General features: G+C 42.8%; 1 long non-coding RNA gene across 1 annotated transcript in view; it reads left to right on the forward strand.

The window, feature by feature from the left end:
* The window catches only part of LOC129524563 (uncharacterized), a 332,901-nt gene that overhangs the window by 121,208 nt on the left and 195,640 nt on the right, over nt 1–16,053 (forward strand). The window lies entirely within an intron of this gene.

The following is a 16,053-nucleotide window of genomic DNA, read 5'->3' on the forward strand; positions in this document are numbered from 1 at the left end:
CCAGTCTGGGGAGTGTGCTTCTGGAAGTGAAAGTGAGGGATGAGAGGTGTGTGGTTTGCAGGTTGGGAAACGGAAATCACATTTGCATCAGCCCTTTGCAAAGTGCTGCCTAGCCCTCTGTCATTTTGAACCTCATAGAAATTCATTCTCAGTGTACAGATGGGAATAGCAAAGTTCTAAAAGGTGAAGGCACTTGTCCTAGGTCATCCAAGGATGAAGACAGAGGAGCTAGGAAGATGACCTAGTTCTAAATCACGGCTTGGAGTTGTAACCTGTAGCACATGACTGCCCATGAAAGGAAAGTGTATTTCCAGCCTGCATTGACCATTGTTTAATCAGAGTACGAGGTCACAGATCGAGGTGACTGTCTGTGAGGGTAGAACATTAACCACTACTCCCTGATTAGTCTAAAGTTAATTGATCATGTGATGTGCTTTGCCTGCAGTTGGGTGTAGGGGCCACAACATGTAATAAAAGATTATATTTATTAAGTGCTTACTTTGTGCCAATCACTGCTCTAAGTTACATATATCAATAAAATTATTCAATCCTGAGATAAGTTTTGTGACAATAAAGCTATCATTCTCATTTTACACATAAGAAAATAAAGCACAGAGGGCAAGTGGTAGAGCCAGGATTGGGACTCAGGCAGGCTGGCTGCTGGCTTCTTCACCATCACACTTCACCGTAGGTACTGCTGGATCATGCATGTTCATAAATACCTGCACTGTCTTTACCCAGGAGGGGGTAAGACCCTGCAGTGAGGGGGTTGAGGGGGCTTCCTGGAGAAAGAGGTGGTGTTGGAACTCGGCCTTAGGGCTCAGGGAGGGTTGATCTCAGAGGAAAGTAAAGGACCCTGGGAAAAGATGGGTTCTAGAAATAGGAAAGTTTAAGGAATGGCCTGTGATGTATGGCAGAAACCAGTTTTACTAGCGCCTCCATCCAGTTGCTACTTCTGGTTATGTCACAGCCTGGACTCTTCAGGCTACTTGGAAAGGCCTTTCATAGCTTAGTCCCTGCTCACTGTCACCCGTCCCCAGTGTCCAGCCTCAACTTTTACTACTTTCCCAAGCTGCAGTTCCCTGGATACACTATTGACTAGCTGTACTGTTGCAAAATGGAAGTGTCCAGTCCTCTTCCTTCATATCACTATGCTCCTATGCTCATTCTAGCAAAGGATGATTTTCATGTCCCATGGCTACTCATTCTTGGTTTAACAAATCTATTAAAAAATGTCTTTGAGACTAACCTAAATCTCTGCTATTGTAACTTAACCTTTCTTTTCTGTGCTCCTATTCCTTAATTGTGTGTAGAAACCATTTTTGTATCCGCCTGCCTCCAAGATTGGGTAAGATGATCATATTCTATGTTCCTATAGCTTCCCTTTCTTCCCTATCATTGAATACCTCCTACTAGACTATGTTTGACCATTCCTTCTGTCTCCCCAATTAGACCATCAGGTCTGGGAGAGCAGGTACTAAGTCATAACCCTTCCCCATGACTATTGCTCCTAACTGTTATTCAATAGACTCATTACCATCTACTAAAATAAGCATCTAACGTATTTTCAAAGAATTCTAGCAAAGGATGATTTTCATGTCCCATGGTTACTCATTCTGGGTTGAACAAATCTATTAAGAAATATCTTTGAGATTAACCTAAATCTTTGCTATTGTAACTTAACCTTTCTTTTGATGACTGAGTAGCATTCTATGGTACGGATATACAACAGTTTGTCTAATCATTTGCCCACTGAAGGACATTTGGGTTATTTCCAGTTTTGAGTTATTATGAATAATGCTGTTGTGAATATTTGTGTACAGATTATTTTGTGTGAACATGTTTTCACTTTTTCTGGTATAAATGCCCAAAGTGAAATTGTTGGCTGTATGGTAAACAAATGTTTAATTTCCCATGGTAAAATTAACTGCCATGGTAAAAACATACCATGTTTTTTACCATGGTATGTTTTTACCATGGCAGTTACCTATAAAATTTAAGCAGTTGCCTAAATATGGCAGTTATCTACAATTAATTCTGTAGGTAACTGTATGGCAGTTACCTACAACCAGAGTGGTTGTATCATTTTGCTTCCCACAAGTAATATGTGAAAGGTCCAGCATCCTCTCTGTATCCTCCCTCCAGCATTTGGTGCCTTTACTATATTTTGCTTTCGCCGTTCTGATAAGTGTGTGGTCGTATCTCACTGTGGTTTTAATTTGCATTCCCCTAATGGCTAATCATGTTGAACATCTTTTCACATACTTATTTGCCATCTGTATAACTTCTTTGATAATACAGAGATCTATTTTGGCTGCCAGGAGGTACTTCTTTTTCCTTCTTGAATCTTAGTGGATTCAAAGGCAAAAGGTAAATCACTTACAGATGAATGATGAGTTATCGCACTTGAGTATGTGCAAGATAGTGTTCTAGGTACTGGGGATAAAACAGTGAAGAGAACAGACAAAACCTCCTGCTTTCATGAAGCTTATATTCTGGTGGGGGGAGACGGCCAGTAATTAAAACAAATAAGTTAATTTATAGTACATTAGATGGCCTTAAGTGATTTAGAAAAAAAAAGAGATAGAAAATGATCTTAATTGCAATTGAAAATAGAGTTGTCAGACTAGACCTCACTGAGAGGAGACATATGAATGAAGACTTGAAGAGGGTGGGGGAGGACGTGGAGGTGTCTGGAGGAAGAGAGCCTGGCATTGAAGCCAGTGTACATGGTGTATTTACAGAGCAGCAAGGTGGCCAGGTCAGCTGGGGAAGTGGGTGAGGGGGAGTGGGGGGGCCACAAGGTCAGAGTGATGGAGGAGGCTGACCGTGTGTGTCCTCCTGGGTCCAGGTAGGACTTGGCTTCTTCTTCACTGAGTTTGATGGGAAGAGGGGTGGTGGTGAGTGGAGTAGGGGTTCTTTGGAAGGTGATGGGTGGAGAGGTGGCAGGCTCTGATTTTACTTTGAAAAGATCATCCTGTTTGCTGTGTTGAGAACAGCCTGAAGCAGGAAGTGTGGAGTCTGGGAGACCCATTTGGAGACCACTGCAATCATCCAGGAGAGGCTGGATGGTGGCTTGGATGAGGTGATGACAATGAGGGTCACAAGAAATAGTGGATCCTGGATATATTAATATTTTAAACTAGAGCAGACATAATTTCTTATTATGCTAGATGTGGAGTGAGAGAGAAAGAGAAGAGAAAAGTCTGAGTCAAGGGCTTTTGGTTTGAGCGTGGGGTGCGTAAAGACATCTTTAATGGAGGCAGGGCAGGCTTTGGCTAGATACTTGAGAGCAGAGATTGAGATAAACAAAGTAAGGGGACTTTTAGATGACCAAGCGGAGGCAATTAATAGGTAGATGGATGGTTATTTGGGGCTTCCAGGCAGAGGCTTGCATGGAGATACTAATTTGAGAGTCATGCTTGACACAGCACCTACCACACAGTTAATAGTCAAAGTGGAGGGTCTCCATAAGGTTACAGGCCCTCAAATCCTGTATCTCAAGTCCTTGGAGCCAGGTTTCAAAAAGCATTAAGTTGAACCATCTGAAATTGCATATATCTGGTCATTTTTGACCTGCAATAATAATAGTTTTATATGGTTGTCCTGAGTAACCTATTACACATACCTTATATTTCATAACACTTTTGGTGGGGTCTGAAACAACACCTAATAATCAAATACAGAAAGAATTCTGCAGCCCAACATGCTCATACTGAATGTGATAGGTAACAATTCCCAACAACACATGCCCTTTCAGGTCAGCTTTTGCTGCCAAATGCTTTCAGTTTTTAGATATTTTTGGATTTTGTTTATGGACTGGTATTATTATCACTGTTGCTGTTATTATTGTTACCATTCTGTATGGCATTCAGGGCGTTGAACTAGGCAATAAGTAGAAGTTACTGAAAGGCAAACTTTGGCTCAATTTGAAGACTTTGTCAATACTGTCCAAAGATAAGTCATGTTGCTTCCAGAGGTGGGAGCTCTCTGTTTCAACGATAAGGACAGGACCTGAATGGCCACTTATTGAGAATATTTTAGAGGAAATTTGATTATTGGAGAAATGATTGGAGTTGATGTGTTTTACAGCTTTTGCTCTTACTGAGACAAGATGACTCTAAATTTTTTCTGCTTTTCAGGCCTTCTTCTCTCCATGTGTTAAATGGGGACAGGGAGCTTTGTGATTGCTAAGGATGCTTCTACCATTAACGTTTTCAGGGTCTCGTGATTCCCTGTGTCTTCTCTTTGCTTGTTGGTTGTTCCTTCCACCCATCTCTGCACATCTTTGCTTACATCCTTGTTTGCTAAGAAATACGTTTTTCAGAATGTCCCATAGCAATTTCCTCATGATGTGCAAATGAGGGATTAGCATGGGAAGCTGAGTTGGGTCAGCAGATGTTTTCTCTGTTGCTTGAGTTAGTAAAAAAAGCTCATTTTTCAGCAATTACTTCTAGATAGGTTTTGGACTTGAGCAATATCCACAGCCTTTCTGCAAGGGTGCTTATTTGCGCATAGCCCTACTTTCCTGGACTGGCATCGATGGTTGGCAAGACCTCCCCCCGTCTGGTTCTCTTGGGAAAAGAGCTATTTGATGAAATAGAAATTTTCAGTGGCTAACTCACTGTCTTCTAAGTGGCAACAGAAAAAGTGCAAACATTTTGAATAGAGACTTTTCTAAAATACAGTTTAAACTTTTAAAACAGTTTTTTTATGATTATAAAAGTAACATTTTAACTTTAGAAAACTAAAGAAATGGAAGGCAATTGAGTCTTCTGCACTTATTGAATCACAAAGAGCAATGTTATTCCTATGCGGAATATGCCCTGAAAATCAGGCTTTGAGAAATCTTTCTTCTTTTCCTTTCTTCTTAATCATTTTCTTTCTTCCTGCTTTGCTTAAATCTAGCTTCCCTTTGGATTAATAAAAATTCTCAAGAGGGTGAGAGCCAACTATTTCACTTACAGGCATATACCCAAAAGAAACCCTCACATATGTTCAACAGGAGGTATGTATGAGGAACAAGGAGCTTAACCGTAGCACCGTCATCACAGTGGCACAAACCTGGATGCACACCAGATGCCTGTCATCAGGCAGGCAGCAAATAAACTGTGGTGAGCCACACAATAGGGCATTGTTCAGCCATCCAGATAAAGGATCAACAGCAACATGCCTCAATGCGGATGAATCTTAACACAATAATATTAAGTGAAGATGCAAATTTCCAAAGATTTTATACAACAAAGCTTACATAAAGTTAAAAATAACATGTGTGCATTTGTGGTACGCACACACATATGGACATATATACATACCACTCATTGAAATGGAGAGCAAAGCAATGATGAATACAGGACTCTGGGTGATGGATACCCTGAGCAGGGGGATCAGAGGGTGGATTGGCAAGGGGTTTCATATGGTGTCATTCGATGCCGCATCCAGGCCCTAGCTTTCATTTTATGTCATGGGTTACTAGGTACTTATAACATTGCAACCAATTAACTAACTGACTTAATAAAAGAAGTCCAGGCACGAACCTTGATGACAATGTGACATAATCTGAGGATGATGATTATTCCAATTCTGTGTATCTGAGATCCAAAAACAGAAAAGAAATGGGAGTCAGTGGGCACTGTATGAGGTCCTAGTAAACTTTCCATGAATCATGGGATGAGCATTAGTGCACAGATTTCACAGTGTCTATTTTGGCTTCACAGAAAAACATTTTAAAAATTTTTTTCATAGTTCTTGGCACTGGTCCAGGCAGGTGATGTTGCCAGACACATGAGATCTTGCAGAACCTGGTCCCACTCTTAAAGCTAATAAGTACTTCCTTGAAAAAGCCTGGAGTTACGACTTTGTATTTGATGGCCATTTGGTTCCAGTTAGAGTATAGGAGTAGACCTGTCTCTGGGTAGGTGACAAGCTCTGGTTGAGAGAGTAGGGCCCATGTGGAGAGAGGATTGGCAGAGGTTCAGAAATAGAGAACAGCCAGCACCGAGGTAGAGAGATGCACCTGGTAGTGACAGAGCGTCTGCAATTCTGAGCCAGCCGGGTGGAGCCCAGGGAGTCTTGGCCAACCAGACAATTTCGTTGGACCCTTTATCCCTTCTCTAGCTTTGAGATTACTCAGTTTTAACTAAGAATGCTGCTAAATTGTGAGGCCTGGCTGAAGATGTGGACAATCTCTCATTCCTTGGATACCGACTCTGTGGCCCAGAGTCTATCAGAACCTGGAGATACAGAGGCAACCCAGATCTGAAGTTGGAGATTGTTATTATTTTTCCATGGTTGTAGCCATACTTCTCAGGAAGAAAGTACTAGCTTTCAGTGCTGAGCTGAGTTAGTGGATCTTGCTATTAAGGAGCAAAGGGATTAGCTATAGACTGTGTTTACAGCGGCAGCCCCAGGCAAAGTTAGAGCTCCCTCTTTTGAGTGTGTGTCCAGCTCACATCTCCATTACTGTATTCTTATCACATTGCGTTGTTATGATTTATTTACCCGTGGCTGCCACCGACTAGCTTGTGAACATCTCAAGGGTAGAGACTATGTCTTTTTCATTGCCAAGTCTCCCAAGTCCAGGGTGCAGTGTAGGTGCTAAATAAGTGTTTGAGGGGACACCATATATTGCACTTTGTGGCTGATGCCTGGTGAGTGAAATTCAAGGTGTGGACAGATGATCACTGGTTAGGAGGGATCCAAGGGGAATTTAGAGAGGAGGAGGGGGTGGTTTGGCTTGGGCTTTGAGTGAATTTTATGGATGGAGATGATAGGGAGAGTGAAGGCGGTGATGAGGGAGTTTTGGTATTGCTGGTGGTGGTATGGGGATATTCAAAGTAATAACCAGAACTGCATCCCTGCTGACCCACCAGAGTGGATTCTGGCTGTAAATAGTCAGCATTGCCACTCCTGTGCCTCCTAGCTGCAGGTCAGCCCTGAAGATAATGAGGGGCGTGGGGCCATGATGGTGCTGTGGTAGAAGGGGAATAAACGTTTCAGCATCACCACCTTTATTCCAGCTCTGTATCAGGACCTTTATGTATATGACCTTTGCTGATTCTCATACAACCTTGACAGGTGGGCACTATTACCTTCAATTTTGAAACAGACCCAGAAGGGTGACACAAGTGGCAGGGCTGGTGCTGAAGTTGAGCCCAGGTTCCTAGTTGCTGGGACTGTGCTCTGTTCTCTCTGGAAGGTGTAGACAGCAGGGGTCAGAGCCAAGATGCCTACCGGGTCTTGAGCAGGAGCCATGAGATAGGTCCAGGGGCAAATGTGGGGGAAGAGCAGGAGATATGGCTTTAGAAGAGGGCTAGCAGGGTGTTTAGGGCTGGAGTGGATAAAGCACCCTATTCAGGCATCTGTGTTCAGGAACATTCTCTTCCTTCATATCCAAGGAAGCTCACACCCTTGGCATGGCCTTGCTGCAGAATGTTTCTGGAACTGGACACAGAGTTCAGGGTCAATGGAAGGAAAAGTGCTGCTCTGGAATCAGGGCCAGAGACAACAATTTTGGAAGTGAGAGTGGAGAGGTTGAGCACAAGGCTTCAGTCACTGGGGCTGGAGATGAGTAATGCCTGCCTAGTTAGGGGAGAAACTTCATTAGAGGGATGAAAAGAAAGTGATTTTAAAAATAAAACGGCAAAAAGTTGGAAACTGAAGATGCAGTTGAACAAGTAAATGGTTTTAGTACCAGCTACGGTGAGAGAGAAACGCTCAAGGACCAGTTTCCTAAGGGTGCATTTTTCATAAAAAAGTGTCTGACTGATTTATTGATGGAGGCAACATGTATAAGGGAGAGAGGGAGGGTTGCGAAAGAGGTGAAAAGACACACAGAAACAGAAAGACAGACTGAGATGGAGGCAGGAATATACAAAGGCAAAAGAAATACAAATACAGTAACCCAGAGACACAGAGGAGGATAACAAGCCAGAGGTCCAGGGACAAAAGGAAACTGGGATAGACAGAATCAGAGACAGGGAGAAAAGGACAGAGATAGAAAGAGGAAGGGGTCTAATGACACAAATGCCCAATGCATAGCTGTGTTTAATGGAGAAAACACAGTGAAACTTCCTGAGAAGGACTGCATCCTGGGCCTTGGGGCCTCCCCAGGAGGATGGGTCTTTTGGCTTAGCTGAGATACTGAATGGTCCTAAGTCTCTGTGCCTTCCTCACTGTCTTAGTCTGTTACGGTTGCTATAGCAAAATACCTTAAACTGGGTAATTTATAAATAATAGAAATTTATTGGTCTTAGTTCTGGAGGCTGGGAAGTCCAAGATCAAGGCACCAGCAGATTCAGTGTCTGGTGAAGGCTCACTCTCTGTTTCAAAGATGGTGACTTCTTGTTGCATCCTTACACGGGGGAAGGGACAAACCAGCTCCCTCAGGACTCTTTTATAAAAACACTAATCCCAAAGGTTCTGCCCTCATGACCTAATCACCTCTAGAAGGCCCCACCTTTTAATACTACTGCATTTGGGATTAAGCCTCAAGATATCATTTTTTTTTTTTTTTTGGTGGGGGCCACAGACCTTCAGACCATAGCACTCCCTGACATGTGGAAACTCCTGGGCCAAAGGCTACCTTTAATACAGATTTTACATGTAATGACAGCATCTTAGCACTGGAAGAGAGAGGCCTTGGAGCCATCTCCCATTCTCTTATCTCAGACTGCTGCTTGCTCCTCTGCAATTAACTCCAATCACCAGTTGCTCATTACTCTTCCAGAACATCATTCCTTAAACTGAGCTACCTCCCTGTGATTTCCACAGTTTGGGAGCAACACATGTGCAAATCTAGTGTTGGTTTTTCTCTTGGCTTTTCAGGTTGTTGATGACAACAACAACCTTGTTCCCAACTATGTTCTTTCTTCTTTGGGTCAATCTCCTGCATTTCCTTCACTGGTGTTATTAGTCAGGACAAGCTAGGTTCTGCTGTAGAAACAAACAACTCCAAGATCTCAGGAGCTCTCAGGAGCAAAGGTTAATTTCCTGCTCACACTATGTATTCATCACAGGCTAAAACAGCTTTACTCTGCTCTAACCCATATTCACCCCAGGACTCATGTTGATCAAGTAGACTCTATCTAAAACATTGCTGATCATGGTGATTGAAGAAAAAGAGAACACGAGTCTTCATACCCTGTTTCTGAAAGTTTCTACCAGAACTGAAACATATCACCTTCACTCATGTGACATTGGCCATGCCAATGAGGTGGGGAAGGGAAATTTGCTCTTAGGAAAGACAGCAAATATTTGTGAACAATAATAGTCTACTACAATTGGCTTCTCCCATCCCACAGTTTCTAGCTCTCTATAGAAACTGATCCCCTGTTCATGGAGGCTCCCAAGCTTATTGATGTTTCTCTTGATATTTGGGAGCCAGTACAGAACAAGCCACTTGGAGGGAGGTGATGCTCATGGGGCACCAGGTGACCATACTCATGAATGGTCCTCCTCTGTCTTAGAGCTGCACCATATACAATACGTGTCCACCGAGTTTGCCAATGCCATGAAGAGAGAAGAAGCACACCTTTAATCTGATCTCTCTACCCAGGTTAAGTGGGCCTTTATCCCTCGAAGCCTTTTAAACAATCTCATCCTTTATTGCTTAAGTTCTAGAAGCAATTTTCTTTTCTGTAGCTCCAAGATGAAAAAGGTCTTCCCTACCTTCATTGGATTTTGAATGAGTGAGTAATAAACTTTTATTGTATTAATCCACTGAAATTTTCAGGATTTGTCTGTTTTAGCAGCTAGTGCCAATTAGTCTAATGCAGAAATTGATACTGGTAGTGAGGGTGCTTCATTAAAAAAAAGGATAATAGAAATGATTTTAGCTTAGTGGTCAAGAGACAGTTGATTGGAAACTGAACTGTAGACTGGAAAGATGGAGATCAGGTTATGCAGGGGCAAAGTTTTGGAAAGTTGTCACCCGTGATGACTAGACGGGCAAACAGTGCTCATTGAACTCATCATTTCAGAGCAAGAAGTAGGAAAATAGTGTTATGGTAGCATAGCTGTATTTGGCAAGGTATTAGGAGTATTACACAAGCTCAAGAAATTGTTAGATGAGTTGCAAGCAGAAATTCAGAATAATAGAGCCCAGAAAGATGGGGCCTTGGAGTTGAAACAGCAGACTATTTCTAGGTTCCACACAATATGAGATGGAATTTAAAAGGGATTTATGTGGCAAGGGCCCAGTAAAATCTCCTGTTTGGGAAATGACTCAGGTCAAAGATCAAATTAGAAGTGTGGTCTTCTCATTGATTTTTCCATGTAGCCTCAAGGTAGCTGCTATTAGGTGAAGAGAGAGAGAAACAAGGTGATGAAAAAGAAAAGGAAAAGGCAGATTTAGGAAGTGTATCTTAAAAAGAACTTTGCCTGTGTTCACTGGCAAATACATCAGAAGCCTATTAAGTTATTGAGTGAAATGCAACACCAAAGAAGCCTCAAGTCTGGGCTGGACAATCTTTGAGATTTAAAGCAATCCCTGGGATGCCAGCCTCCCATGAACAGAAAGTGGATTAAGGAAACTATTTAAACTCCAAGGAGTGTTGTGGGAAGAGAAACCCCCCCAACCCCCAACCAAAGAGTGGAGCCAGTGGTCATGAGAACAACGGACAAGGCTGAGCTTCCCTGAGAGAAGATTCACAGCCCCTCACCTAGAGCTGGAGCCTTCAGGACATCTGCCCGGCAGGATTTCAGAGCAGCTCTGGATCTGTGACTCCTGTGTGTGTCCCATTCTTTCCAGCAGGTGTGTTTATTGTGGCTGTCCCGTCCTGTTCCATCTTTGTATCTTGGATATGTAGTGTGTGTAGTAGGGTGTAGGGGTTGTTGGCAGAGAAGGATGTAGAAAATGTCCTTACAGATCATAGGCCTAGGGCAGTGACTCTCAACTGGGGGCACTTTTGGCCGCAGGAACTTTTGTTAATAGCAGAGGGCGTTTTTGGTTGTCACAACTAAAGGTGGTGGTGATATTGACAACTAGTGGGCTGAAGGCAGGATTGCCGTGAAACAATCTACAATGCAGGGGACAGTCCCCCCACGACAATGAGTTATCTACTGTAAAATATCTACATGACCAAGGCATTTATTCCCTTGTCTAGGGAATAAAAGGCACAACATCCCAATCTCATAGCAAGATTATAGGACGTCACCTGGCAATCAGAGAGCCTGATGTGGAGTTGGTGCTCAGTTCTTCATTCAACAGACACTGGGTATCTGTGGAAGGCTGGGGGAGGTAAAGCAGTGGGGATTGGTCAGGGTAATTAGTGCTGGTTGCTGCAATAGACAAGCCCCCCAAATCTCACTCAGTGTCTTAAACAATAAAGGTTTATTTTTCACATCATGTCAAAGAAAATCTGTTTTTCTTCTGATCATCAGATATATATTTTTTCTCTTATGGGCAGTGTAAGCCTGGTAATGGATTGATTTTCCTCACTGATTTGGCTACTAGGCAGCTCATTATAACAACTGTTTCTTGCTGTTTACTGTTTCCTGGCTTTTCGTATTATCTGACATTCATTTCCCCATTACTCTGATTTCTTCTCCTGCCTGCTACCCACTACTGTCAAAATACCTTTGGGATGAGATAAGCTATAAACTAATGAATGAAGCAAAAACATTCTTGCTGGCACATGGCTGCTGTGAAAGAGAAATCAGGGAACCACTTTGTGCCTCTTTCCTTTTTTAAAAAGGAAAGTGGAGCTTTGAGTCCTGGCTTAAAGATTTACAGAATTGAAACATTTTGGGGTTGGGATCTTCAAACAGCTTTTCTTTTTGCATTCTGTAGTTTTACTTACCCATGTTAAGTTGCTATTTTAACAATCCAGAGTCTCATTTGCTTTAGCTGAGCAAGGGAGGAGACAAGAAACCAAGGTCTTTTCTCCAAGATCTTTTGGGGAATCACTTCATGCAAATGTCTTTGTATCAGAAAGAAACTGTCTGAAGGTCAGCCCCCTCTCCACTCCTGAAGAGGCATAATTCAGAGTTGGCATTTTTAGTTTTGCTTTTCTATTTCCAAATATGAAACAGACAAGGAGTCAGGAGACCCATCATGAACTTGCTATGTGACTTCAGGCTGTTCACACCCCTGTCTCTGGTCTCGAGGAAAACAAGAGGGCTGAGAATCCACCCAGATCCATGGTTTTTGTGTATCTGGGGAGTGGGCTATTCCAGTGAAATGTGCGTTTTGATGATCATGGCTAAGTGGGACTTTAGTGACTCAAACCCTGTGCTCAGATGAAGCCTGCTCAGATTTCTCCTATAAGCGTAGAAGAAATGAGGGTTTTGGAGGCCCAGGCTGGGGTCTCACTGGACAGTCTTGAGAGGTGGGAGTGAATGTGAACTCTGGAGCATGTTAGTTTCCACGTGTCCCTCTGTTGTGTAACCCCAGGCAAATCATGGAGCCTCCTTAGGCCTCAGAGTCCTCATGGACTACAACAGGATGACAGAACTACTTGTTATGAAGAATAAGTGACATGATGCTCATAAAGTCCTGGGCACATTCTGTAATTCACGTTCTTGATTACTGCCCTTCATTGGGTCAGATGTGGCTGGGTTGGGGTATGACCACCAGGAGGACTGGGCCAGGATGCCCTCACCCAGGGCACCACTGACTGGCCTCTTTCCCCTTGAAAGAGGTTAGAAAATAGTTGCCCCAGCAACTCTCCCTGAACAAAGAGCAAGAAGGATACAGAAACATCTTTACTGTTAAGGTTCCAGACAGCCAGCTTGCAATTTGCAGGGTCTTCTTCCTCTCCATCCAAATGTTCCTCGAGACACAAGCCTCTTTTCCTTTCTGGGTTTCCATTTTCTCCTCTGTAAAATGAATAAATTAGATTAGATCGTTCCTAATCTATCTGGGTGCAGTGGCATGTGCCTGTAATCCCAGCTACTTGGGAGGCTGAGGCAGGAGGATTGCTTGAGCCCAGGGGTTTGAGACCAGGCCAGGCAACATAGTGAGGCCCTGTGTCAATAAAGGGAAAAAAAAATGTGTGCCTCTCATCTAATCTTGGCACTACTGGCATTTTAGACCAAGTAATTCTTTGTTGATCTGTGCACTGTAGGACGTTTAGCAGCATCCCTGCCTCTGCCTACTAGAAGCCAGTAGCAACCTTCTCCTGAGTTGTGACAACCACAAATTTGGCAAGAGATTGCCAAATATCCCCTGGGGGCAAAATGGCCCTGGTTGAAAACTATGATTTAAGAGTACTTAAACATAGCAATGCTGAACACCTTTATTGAGTGCTTCTTTATTCCAGCTACTGTGCTAAGAGATTTCCATGTCCTAATCTTAATCAATCCTCACGACATCCTTGTGAAGTCAGTAATTATCTTTCGCTTTGCAAACGAGGGTGTTGAGCTGCTGATAAATCACGAAGCTGGGATTTGTACCCGTGTTTTCCTGACTTCAGAGCCTGTAAGCTTCACCACTGTGAAAATTTTGAAATACAGGGGTGGTCTTTTGAAGACCAAGGCAAAATGGTTGAAGTAGTAAAAGCACAGGATTTGGGACCAGGTGGACCTGACTTGGAATCTCAACTCCATGCTGATGAGCTTATCACTGTCTCCATGCTGACCCCCACTTCTGCCATTGTTAAATTGGGAGTAACTCCAGCCATGCAGACTGTTGGAGGATAGAATAAGGCTGCAGGACACCGGACATATCAGGTCCTTTTCCCGCTAAACCATATGCTTAACGACAATGGAGAGCTCTGTGAACGTTGCTTTTGTTCCTTCCCCACCATCCCCCATTTGGTGTCAGCTCTCCTGGGGTAGATGAAGACCTCACGACACAGTGTTTTACCCCCATTTTGGTACCACTGTCCCTTGGGTGTTGAGGCCTTTCTTCCGAGCCCCATACCAGTATAGACAGTGGGCTGCTGGAAAATTCATACTCAATATAACCAGAACAGAAATAGGCACGTTGCCCCAATCTGCAACTTCCCTGTGTCTCCTATCTCAGTGACCACCAGAGTGGTCCCAAGGCAGGACTCTGGGAGTCATACTTGACTTCTCCCAGCACCTCACTTCCACAGCCAAGCAGTAGCCAGGCACCGTCCGCCATACTTACTCAGCCCCACTGGCATTTGTTTGCATGTCTCATCCCTGCTGCCTTTTCCCTGGGCCAGGCTGCCATACCCCTCAGCTGGACTGCTGAAAACGCCTTCTAACTAGGCTCCCTGCCTCCCCTCTTGCCCTCACCATCTATCCTGACAGTGCCCTCACCATCTATCCTGACCGTGCCTCCAGAACAATCCTTCTCCTCTGGAAATCAGAGCAGGTCTCTGGCTCCTTGTCCTGAGATAAAGCCTAGCTCCTTAACTGGCACATAAAACCCCTCTCATTCTGGCTCTGTCTTCTCTTCACCCTCCTCTTCGGCCTCTCTCACCTTAATTTTCTCAGTTTCAGTCCTAGGGGACCATTCAGTTTCTCGAAGGCACCATGCTCTCTCTTCTCTTCAGCCATCGGAATATACTTTTGTCCAGCCTAGAGCTCTTCTCTGTCACTTTTGCTTTGGCCTAGATGACTCTTTTAAGCTTCAGCTTAGAGTTCACCTCCTCTTGGGAGCCTTCTCTGATCCCTCAACATGGGTCAAGTACAGTCATGCATCCTTAATGACGGAAATACATTCTGAGAAATGTGTTGTTAGGCAATTTCGTTGTTGTGTGAACATCATAGAGTGTACTTAACACAAACCCAGATGGCACAGCTACGGCACACCCAGGCTATATGGTAGAGCCTACTGCTCCTAGGCTACATCACTGTACAGCATGCTACTGTACTGAATACTTAGGCAGTTGTAACGCAGTGGTAAGTTTTGTCTATCTAAACATAGAAAATGTCCAGTAAAAATATGGTATAAAAGATTTTAAAAATGGAAAAGCTGTATAGGACACTTACTATGAATGGAGTTTGCAGAAGTGGAAGTTGCTCCGAGTGAGTCAATGTGTGAGTGGTGAGTGAATGTGAAGGCCTAGGACATTACTGTACACTACTGTACTTTATAAACACTCTACATTTAGGCTACACTAAATTGACATAAACATTTTCTTTCTTCAATAATAACCTTAGTGAACAGTAACTTTTTAACTTTATGAACTTTAACTTTTTAACTGAGTTACAAAGTTAACTTATTAACTTTATTTTTAAAATTTTTGACTCTTGTAACACCTAGCTTAAAACACAAACACATTGTACAGCTGTATAAAAATATTTTATTTCTTTCTATCGTTGATCTATAAGCTTTTTTCTATTTTAAAATATTTTTAAAATTTCTTATTTTTAAAACATTTTTGTTTAAAGACACAAATACACACATTAGCCTAGGCCTACACAGGGTCAGAATCATTAATATCACTGTTTTTCATTTTCACATGCTGTCCCATTGGAAGGTCTATGGGGACAATACCATGCATGGAGCTGTCATCTCCTATGATACTAATGCTTTCTTCTGGAAAACCTCCTGAGGCTGTTTTGCAGTTAATTTAAATTCAGTAGAGGGAGTACGTGTGAAAATAATGATAAAAAGTATAATATAGTAAACACATAGTCTAATAACATAGTCATTTCTTATCATTATCAAGTATTATGTACTGCACATAACTGCATGTGCTATATGACTACCAGCACAGTAGGTTCGTTTACACCAGCATCATCATAAACATGGGAGTAATGCATTGTGCTACAACGTTATGATGGCTATGATGTCACTAGGTGATAGAAATTTTTCAGCTCCATTATAATCGAAATTTTTCAGCTCCATTATAATCTTGTGGGGCCACCATCATACATGTGGTCTGTCATTAACCAAAATGTCCTTATGTGGCATGTGACTGTATCTACTTAGGGCTTCCCCACTAAGGTAGTTACTCTTGTATGCCATAACCATCCATTGACATGTCTGTCTCCCCCACCAGACTGAGAATTTTTTTTTTTTGAGAGAAGCAAGTATGTCTTTTTCTATAACCCTAGACCCCAGAACAGGCATTGCTATGATCATTGTTGGTAGCACAAATGAATGATAGGTGGTGTTGCATGACTTAAAGAGTA

Source organism: Gorilla gorilla, chromosome 13 (assembly GCF_029281585.2).
Source record: "Gorilla gorilla gorilla isolate KB3781 chromosome 13, NHGRI_mGorGor1-v2.1_pri, whole genome shotgun sequence".
Classification (NCBI taxonomy): Eukaryota; Metazoa; Chordata; class Mammalia; order Primates; family Hominidae; genus Gorilla; species Gorilla gorilla.